General features: G+C 35.7%; 1 protein-coding gene across 1 annotated transcript in view; it reads left to right on the top strand.

The window, feature by feature from the left end:
* The window catches only part of LOC145259192 (tubulointerstitial nephritis antigen-like), a 244,635-nt gene that overhangs the window by 197,853 nt on the left and 36,782 nt on the right, over positions 1–10,000 (top strand). The window lies entirely within an intron of this gene.

A 10,000-nucleotide genomic window follows, 5' to 3' on the forward strand; every position in this document is an offset into this window, starting at 1 on the left:
AAAGTTATATATAACTTTAATTCTTCATCTTCCATTTCACACACACACACACACACACACACACACACATATATATATATATATATAAATATATATATATATATATATATATACATATATATAACAGAACCTTATTTTTTTTTATTTATTTGCGGACTATTATCTTCATCTTTTTGCGTGTTTCGCGACGTTTCGGCCAACTATTCCTCTGGTCTTCGTCAGGTAAACCGCGACGGTATAGGAATGCTATTCCAAATGAACATTTTCTGAAAAAAAGTGGTTTCAGTCCTAACCAAAGTCGCCCAGAGGCTTAGTTGGTCAAAATGTGGTGAGACGGCAAAAACAACGGAAAGCAGTAATTACTGAGGATACAATTAAGAGATTCAGCATTCCTATCCCGTCCAGGTTTACCACCTGACGAAGGCCAGAAGAATAGTTGATCGAAACGTTGTGGAACAACAATTAGAAGATGAGGATGATAATAGTCCGCAAATAAAAAAAAAAGATAAATAAATAAATAAAATGTATGAATTGCTTATCTCAAAAGGATTTCAATAATAAAAAGTAATATAACCGTATTGTTTTGAACTTTTGTGTGCAGAAAGAAGGGATAAATTAGAACTTGAATCGTTTAGGATTCTACGTTAAATTGGCTTTGAAGACAAACGTAAAAACATCTTTGATATAGATTTATTTTGGATTCATGAAAGTAGCTATTTTAAGTATATGTACGTGTTGGTGTGTGTGTGTGCGCGTGTGTGTGTATGTGTGTGTGTGTGTGCGCGTGTGTGTGTGTGTGTGTGTGTGTGTGTGTGTGTGTGTGTGTGTGTGTGTGTGTGTGTGTGTGTGTGTGTGTGTGTTATTGAATTCTCTTGTGATCTGGTATTTTTTTAACAATCTCTACTGGGCGCGCTAACTACAAGGGATTATAATACGTTCGGCGAATCAAACACACGAAAACTACAAAACATTGATCATAAAACTCGGTTGTGACGTCACCTTTTTGATGCTCATAAACTGTGCAGGTGTAAATCAACACATGTTGTTTAGTCACTGTGATTCCTTTTCTGGCCGTCGCCAATATTTCGAGTTACACGATATCAGCAGCAAAAGCGATCGCAAAGGCGAGGTTTACGAGGCTTGGCCTTTTGGCTAAGATCAAAGTGTAGTAACTAGTAAAGAGTAGGTGATCTGTTACTTAGAAAGCGCTGGGCGGGTCTTACTAACCAAATATGTTTTGCGTGTGTTTTCTTTCTCACTTATCGTGTCATTCCAACGAAATCCTTTATACATATTTATTTATGAACCACAAAATTTCAAATCTACTTGGCGATGTATTAAGTGTAACGTTGTCCGCGGACCACTGCACGCTGTGTCTAATTAACCAAGACAAAGAAAAGGAAATAACTCCAACTCGTGCGTTCTTTGTAGCAACAACATTTATCTCCTCGTTCTCACTATACCGCTGTGACGTCTCTCGCGTGAGTTTTCTCGAGCGTCCTTCGCGTCTTGCACGTGATCTCGAACGTTATCCACGTCTCTCATGAGATCTCGAACGTCATCTCGTCTCTCCCGAGATCTTGAACGTTATCTCGTCTCTCATGAGATCTCGAACGTTATCTCGTCTCTCCCGAGATCTCAAATGTTATCCACGTCTTTCCCTTAACTGTTCTTTTTCTCTTTATATATATATATATATATATATATATATATTATTTTCTTCCCCGGTGACGTCACTTCGCATGCATTTACATACGCGCATCCGTGCTATGTAACATAAGTAAGATGGTCCCCTGGAGTAAATATGGACAAGGATGATTCTGGTTAAGAAAAGGATGAACATTTGTTAGTATTTGTGACCAAAAATGATCAACTGTGTCTATTTTCTCCCCAGATTTTTGATAGCCTTCTACGTAATTTTTTGTTAATGTATTTGTTTTATATTCTTGTAAATATATATTTCAAATTGTGGTATATGTTTATTTTCGGTTCTAAACAAACCGAAAAGGTAGGCGATCTATTACTTAGAAAAAATTGGGAGGCTCTTGCTAATCGATCTTTTATTTATTTTAAATTTTCAATAGTTCTCGCACCTTCTGTTTTATTCCAATGCATTCTTACACACCTATATTGCTAAATGAATTTTATTGTCCAGCAATTGAGAATATTTTCAGTAGGATGTTCCCGAGAGTAAATGTGGTATTGTGGTGACTGAGATAATTCTAGAATAGCGAATTTTATTACTTTAGCCCAACGTTGACTCATGACATTTATTTTTACCTGCACATTTGATCGTCTTGTGTCTAATTTGTTAAAAATATAAATTTGCATAAGAAATGGAGAGTGACACATTTTAGAAGACTTTTTTTTTTTATAAATTTAAATGAGAACATTTGAAAACCTGAAAATGTTATGATAAAATCATTTTTATTTATTGTTTTTTTTATGTTGTTGTTGTTGTAAAAATCAGAATTTTCGTCAGTAACCTGGTTTTCTCAAGGAGAGGATTAGTTCGATTTCGTTCTTTTTTTTTTTTTTTTCTTCATAATGTTTTCTTCTTCATAATGTTTTTTTCTTCATAATGTTGTTATTAAGAGTTCGAAGCCTCTTGAAAAGAAAGTCGTCTTGTGTTGGTGCTGTTTCAAATCCGTGTGTGTAATCGCTCGGTTTAAGCACTAAATATAAGAAATGGAGAGTCACACATTTTAGAAAACATTTTATATATATATATACTAGCGGGGGTACCCGGCGTTGCCCGGGTGTTTGTAGGTGTGTGTGTGTGTGGTGTTAAATAAAAAAGAACCCGGGGGGTAGCATCGAACCCGAAGCCCTGAGGCGAAGTTTGAAAATAAAATCGGCCAACCAGAATGAGTTAGTAAAAGATGTTTAAATTGACAGGTGCGCGCCCGGAAGTCGTCGAGCGTTACGACGACGACGACGACGACGACGACGATGTCAATGACCAGGTTTGTTTGTTATAAGCGAAGTAAAAAAAGAAAACAACGTTTTAATTAAGCGGGGGAGGGGGGGGTAATCAAAACATGGAAAAAACACACACAAAAAACTAACGTAAGGCAAACTAACGATGAAAACAGACAAACGAACACGTGAAAATGGCTTAAATAAGCCTGTTTCGATATTAAAATTTTAAAAATCGGTGGGTACCCGGGTGTTTTTGGGTGTGTGGTCAGAGATGGATAAGCGAAGTAAAAAAAAAACAGAAAAACGATCGTTACGTGAAAAATGGCTTAAATAACACTGGTTCAATATTTAAATTGCAAAATTGAAAAAAAAAAAACCAAAGCACTAATCAACTGACCTAACGCGACGTACATGAAATTTGCTCAGTTTTTCAACTATTTAAAGTAAATCAGGTCATGACGTCATCTGACGCATGCGTAGAACCGCTCGTCGTCATGAGAAGACCGTTTTTGTTGACCCCTCCCCTGTCGAAAATCGTCGATTTCGGGGTGAAAAAATGAACGTTTTTGGCCAATTTTTCGATATTTTTCGAGCGATACCGAGTTTGTGAATTTTCGTCGTGTCTGTCGAAAGTTTTTAGCAGACACACAAACATACACACATACATACATACATTTTCGCTTATATATATATATATATAAAGTGAACGTGTCTGTCTGTCTGTATGTCTGTCTGTCTGTGCGTCTGTGTACATTTCGCTACGCAATAACTCTGTCAATTTTTAGTCTACAGACTCGAAATTTTATATACAGCGTACTGAGATTTAGCAAAATCGATGTGATCGGTTTTCGCCCAGAAACTTGGCTATTAAGGAGTCAAAGTTCAACGATTTGACCTTTGAGAACTCTACCAAACTCCTCCGAGAATTTTAGGTCTAAACACTTGAAATTTTAGATATAGATTCGTTGGACATGGATCTAACTTAATAACTTGCTTTGAGTCCAAAACAATAAACGTTAAGTGGTCATAATAAGGGTCAAAGTTTAAAAAAACTAACCATTTTTTTTTTGCTCCAAGCATCCGGGTAACACCGGGCCGAAATGCTAGTCTATATATAAATTTAAATGAGAACATTTGAAAACCTGAAAATGTTATGAAATGATAAAATCATTTTTATTTCCTTTTTTTTTTTTTTTTTTTATTTCCTTTTTTTTTGATCGAGCCAGGTTATTGGCGAAAATTCGGACTTTAACAACAACGCAAAAAAGCAAATAAAAATGATTCTGTTATTTCATAACTTTTTCAGGTTTTCAAATGTTCTCATTTAAATGTGTAATTTTGTATATTTTTTTATAAATGAATAATTCAAAGTGTGGTGTTCGTTCTGATACTTAATTCCAACTGTTCTGTTTGAATCCTTCTGAACTGACGCAGTTTTTTGATTCATCCCAATCCACGCTATCCCCTTTGAGGAAGATGGTTTCTCCTTACATTAATAACCGTACTTGTGTCTAAATCTGCCCTCGTGGGGAGGAAAGTAAGTAGACGACAACGTTTGTGAGCATTCATCTTATGTGTAATGTGACACAATACCTTTTTATGAGAATATGATGAGCTCCCTCCTAGGAGTACTCTGGCGTGGTGCTGATATAGCCGAGAACGAATTCATCGGTAGGGGACGCTTGGCAATAAATCAATTAATCCCGAAGGAGGAGGTAATACATTGGATGAGAGACATCCTAGGATCGAGCTAAACCACAACTCATCTAGCAAAAAGAGAAACTGGGGATTTGCAGACCAGACAAGGTCGGTTTTGATCAGTTATGAGCAATTGCTCTAGAAACGAATCTCCCGTTAATAGATTCACTGAGTCTGTGTGATATAACAGTCAGCAGGTCAGCTTTTAATCTTGCCTTCCACTACAGAAAGTTACGCCATAAAAGCGGGAGGTGAAAAAAGGCAGCTCCTGTTTTCTACTAATAAGCTTTTAACGAACTTTTCGATATTCCCTGGTTAAAGCACCTCAGGCCAACAATAACCCCTTTTCTAAAAAGTAGGAGTATTGTCTGAGATAGATAACTTTTTTAGGTCCGATGTAGACCATACATCATCCTAACGAAATAGGGTCTGGTACTGTCGTGGCAGTCTCTGTGATTGATTGACTTGGCATGAAATACAGCCGCGTGCCATCGTGTTGGTTAATAAGGAAAATGACAAGCAAGAATGCAGGTGATTGTAAATCTCGGTCACGAAGCGAAGAAGAATTTTTGAAAAGACAAAAAAATAGAAAATAAAAAAGTGAATCCACGAATTCAAAATCTTGCACGATGAGAGCTGATTTGTGAGGTGTACACACGTAGAGTTATCAATTAGGTCACTGAAATCACCATCTATGTAAGCAAATACCGTCCTGCCCTCTGTCTGTTTTTCTTTCTGTCTCGCTGTCTCTTTCTTTCTTTCTCCTACTGTCTGTCTGTCTGTCTGTCTGTCTGTCTGTCTCTCTCTCTCTCTCTCTCTCTCTCTCTGCCTGCCTGTCTTTCTCTGCTTGGCGGTCTGTCTGTCTGTCTGTCTTTCTTTCTTTCTCTCTCTGTCTGCCTGTGTATTTCTCTCCCTAATCCATCTGCCTATCTCTCCCCTTCTTTCCTTCTTTCTTTGTCTCTGTCTCTGTCTCTGTCTCTGTCTCTGTCTCTCTCTCTCTCTCTCTCTCTCTCTCTCTCTCTCTCTCTCTCTGCCTGGATTTCTTGCTCTGTTTGTCTGTCTGTCTCTCTTTCTCTATCTGCCTGTCTATATGTGTGTGCGCCTCTCTCTCTCTCTCTCTCTTTCTCTCTCTCTCTCTCTCTCTCTCTCTCTGGCGGTCTGTCTGTCTCCCTTTCCTTCTTTTTTCTCTCCGGCTGCCTGTCTATTTCTCTCCCTAACCGATCTGTCTGTCTCTCTCCTCCTCTTTCTGTCTCTCTCTCCTCCTCTTTCTCTCTCTGTCTGTCTCTCTCTCTCTCTCTCTCTTTCTCTCTGCCAGCCTGTCTTTCTCTGCTTGTCTACCTGTCTCTCTTTCTTTCTCTGTCTGTCTTTCTCTCCTTGCTCGTATGTCTGTCTGTCTGTCTGCTGTCTGTTTGTTTCTGTTTCTCTCGCTCTGTCTGTCTGTCTGTCTGTCTGTCTGTCTCTCTCTCTCTCTCTCTCTCTCTCTCTCTCTCTCTCTATCTCTCTCTCTGCTTTTCCTCTATCTTTTTATTCAGTGGATTTTTGGTTAACTGAATACCCGGACTCCAAGCGCCACACCCGGTTCGGTCGGATGGGCATTCAACCGTAAAACTTAATACCCCAGGACAAATTTCACTCGCAGGCGGCGAGGTGAAATGAAATTAAACATCAGAAACCAACAAAACTGTTTTTGATTTACAAAAAGTACCTTTCACCTTTTAAACGTCTATGTTCAGAGAATTTGATCCGTAAATTACTGTTATATACGTATGTATGTGTGCTTGTGTGTGGGTATGCGTGTGTGTGTGTGTATGTGCATGTGTGTTTCAATACTTAATTATGATTTGATATAAAAAGTACATAACATAGCATCCAATTAATTTACAGCTGTTTCCGTACGATGCTTATTTTCAGATAGAATATAGGCGCTGGTATATTTAATTAGTACCTAATTTCTGGCCTCGGAAAATTTATATCAGGCGGTATTATTGTAAATTGTGTAAACTGAAAAAAATGCCACCTCGTCTGAAATTACCATGTGGTTTAATCAATAGATTTTAAAAAGCACGGCCGACAATTAAATTCAAATTATAAAACAATTTTAACATTCTATCTCAACAGATGTAGTACTATTCTGCTTAAATCATTAAACATCCCCTAAAGATGAGTAATATCTTGTCATATTTAATTTCATTTTATTGATATCAACCTTGAGAGTTCTTCAGAGCAGTGGTTGAGTCTGTCCTTGTTTACGGTGCTACAACCTAGACACTCACCAAAAGATTGAAAAAAAAAAAAAGCTAGACGGCCCGTACACCCATATGCAACGAACAGTGTTAAATATATCTTGGCAAGATCATCCCACGAAGCAGCAACTTTATGGCAACCTACCGGCCATATCCACTACCATCAGGGAGCGAGGTCTACGATTTTCCAGTCACCGCCAACGCCCTACTAATATATATATATATATATATATATATATATATATATATATATATATATATATATATATATATAAATTAGCAATTTATAAATAGATTTATATATAAATCGGTTAAATTGTCCTTTTTTTTATCAAATCGAGTAACTGTGTGCTCTAGTTAAGGACTTCCTCCCCCACACAGTGCACCGAGAGGCGGTGTCACATGCCTGCTCGGGGTGACATAGTTCACCTTGTAGTCTACATAACACTGAAGAGAAACTAGCGTTGATTTTATAAAAATTATATATAAATAATGGCTTCTCTTAAAGTTTAAAATGCAAAAGCCAAGTTCCATGGTTCAGTTGTGCTCTAAACAGAAACATTCATTTCTAAACGCGCCCCTGTCTTATCCAAGAACAAACTACTGATTTTATGAAATTGTTTTACATAATCACTTGAATTAAAGTTAAACGTACAAAAGTCAAGTATCATGGTTAAATTGTGCTTTAACAAAGAACCATTCATTTTAAACGCGACAATGTCTTTTACAGGGATCTACAGTTCATTTTATAGACGAGGAAGTTCTGCTTGCGCGGTAATAAAACTTCTCAAATAAGGTTAGGTTGTATAAGAGTGTTAACTTTAGTCAAAATTAGACTTCCTTCTTTGATCGATTTTTTTTTCTATTAATGAGATGCGATACTTATCGGGGACATTTTGATACGAAAGATACATTAAAAAAACATTCCCAGGCGCATCAATATCTTAATAAGCAAGAGTTGGTGAGAAATTTATTGCTGTGGACTCCACGGTACGGGCGAATGAGTATAGGACGAGCTAGATCCACGTACATCCAGCAAATTGCACATGACGATAACTGTGATCCTGAAGATATGAGGCAACTAATGAAAGACAAGGAAATCTGGAGAGAGAGAGAGAGAGAGAGAGAGAGAGAGAGAGAGAGAGAGAGAGTCACATTGGTCCGGGCAAACTATACGTAAATCCAGTTCTAATAATGTATTCTTTTGTTTCTTTTACATTTGTACTGTTTATTATGCCTAGGTAATTATTTAACATATTGAATGCTTCGTACTTATTATACATAGGTAATTATTTAAAATAGTGCATGTTTCGTACTATTTATTATGCATAGGTAATTATTTAAAATATTGTATTTTCGTACTATTTATTATGCCCAGGTAATTATTTAAAATATTGGATGTTTCGTACTATTTATTATGCCCAGGTAATTATTTAAAATATTGGATGTTTCGTACTATTTATTATGCATAGGTAATTATTTAAAATATTGAATGCTTCGTACTTATTATACATAGCCGATTATTTAAAATATTGTATGTGTCGTACTATTTATTATGCATAGGTAATTATTTAACATATTGAATGCTTCGTATTTATTATACATAGGTAATTATTTAAAATATTGAATGCTTCGTACTTATTATACATAGCCGATTATTTAAAATATTGTATGTGTCGTACTATTTATTATGCATAGGTAATTATTTAACATATTGAATGCTTCGTATTTATTATACATAGGTAATTATTTAAAATATTGTATGATTCGTACTATTTATTATGACAGGGTAATTATTTAAAATATTGTATGATTCGTACTATTTTTAGCACAGGAATCACCACTTATCAAGGCTCCGTGGGCCACTCGAGGATAAGAGTTAATGTGTATACATTAGTCAATGTGATTATAGCGTAATAAACATAAGTAGTGGGAATTTTGTAAATTGGATTACTTAGGGGGACGGTTCATCAAGAACTTGTTTACGTTGAACTTGAAGACAATCAAATTGTAGTCAGCTGGAAAGCAGTCAATCGGAAAGGAGTTCCACAGGCGTGCAGTTCCGAGAAAAGACTTTGTTTATGGAATCTAGATTTAGGTTTAGGCACAGATAAAGAGTGTGGGAAATTATTAATAGTGGTTTTGGCTAGACGAGTGTTTTTTGTAAAAGTCAGGCCAAGGGTGGTCATAGATTTGAGCTCAGACGAGCACTTCCATGAAAATAACGATAAAGCAAAGACAGGTTTGCAACGTCTCTTTTGTGGGAAAGAGGTTGCAAGCAAGAGAAAAAGTCATCCCCCACTAAGCTACAAAGTCTATTTTGAACTCTGTGAAGGCAGGATAAGCTGCTTCTAGCAGCTTCTGTCCAGATGTGGCAGCAGTACTCCATCGTTGGCCGTACCTGGCTTTTATATAGGTAGAGAATTGCATTAGATGTGAGATATCTACTGGAGCGGTAGAAGGATCCCACCATTTTTCCAGCGTCCTTACGTGTTCCATTTCAGGTCAGGAGTAAAGGTCAGGCCCAGATTGATCTTATCAGCAGCTTTTGTGAATATAAGTAAAACTCTGAGAAAAATAAGCATTTTTCAATTGATTCATATGTATGTTTGTGACGCGTCACTTTTAAGAGACGCAAATTATTATCGATATTATCTATTGTTTAACTATTCTATTATGTATTTACAAATAAGAGTTGATTTTTAAATGTTTGTTATATATTGTTTAACTATTATATTATGTATTTACAAATAAGAGTTGATTTTTAAATGTTTGTTATATATTGTTTAACTATTATATTATGTATTTACAAATAAGAGTTGATTTTTAAATGTTTGTTATATATTGTTTAACTATTATATTATGTATTTACAAATAAGAGTTGATTTTTAAATGTTTGTTATATATTGTTTAACTATTATATTATGTATTTACAAATAAGAGTTGATTTTTAAATGTTTGTTATATATTGTTTAACTATTATATTATGTATTTACAAATAAGAGTTGATTTTTAAATGTTTGTTATATATTGTTTAACTATTATATTATGTATTTACAAATAAGAGTTGATTTTTAAATGTTTGTTATATATTGTTTAACTATTATATTATGTATTTACAAATAAGAGTTGATTTT

This window comes from Euprymna scolopes, chromosome 34, assembly GCF_053919585.1.
Source record: "Euprymna scolopes isolate OS-2025 chromosome 34, ASM5391958v1, whole genome shotgun sequence".
Taxonomy (NCBI): Eukaryota; Metazoa; Mollusca; class Cephalopoda; order Sepiida; family Sepiolidae; genus Euprymna; species Euprymna scolopes.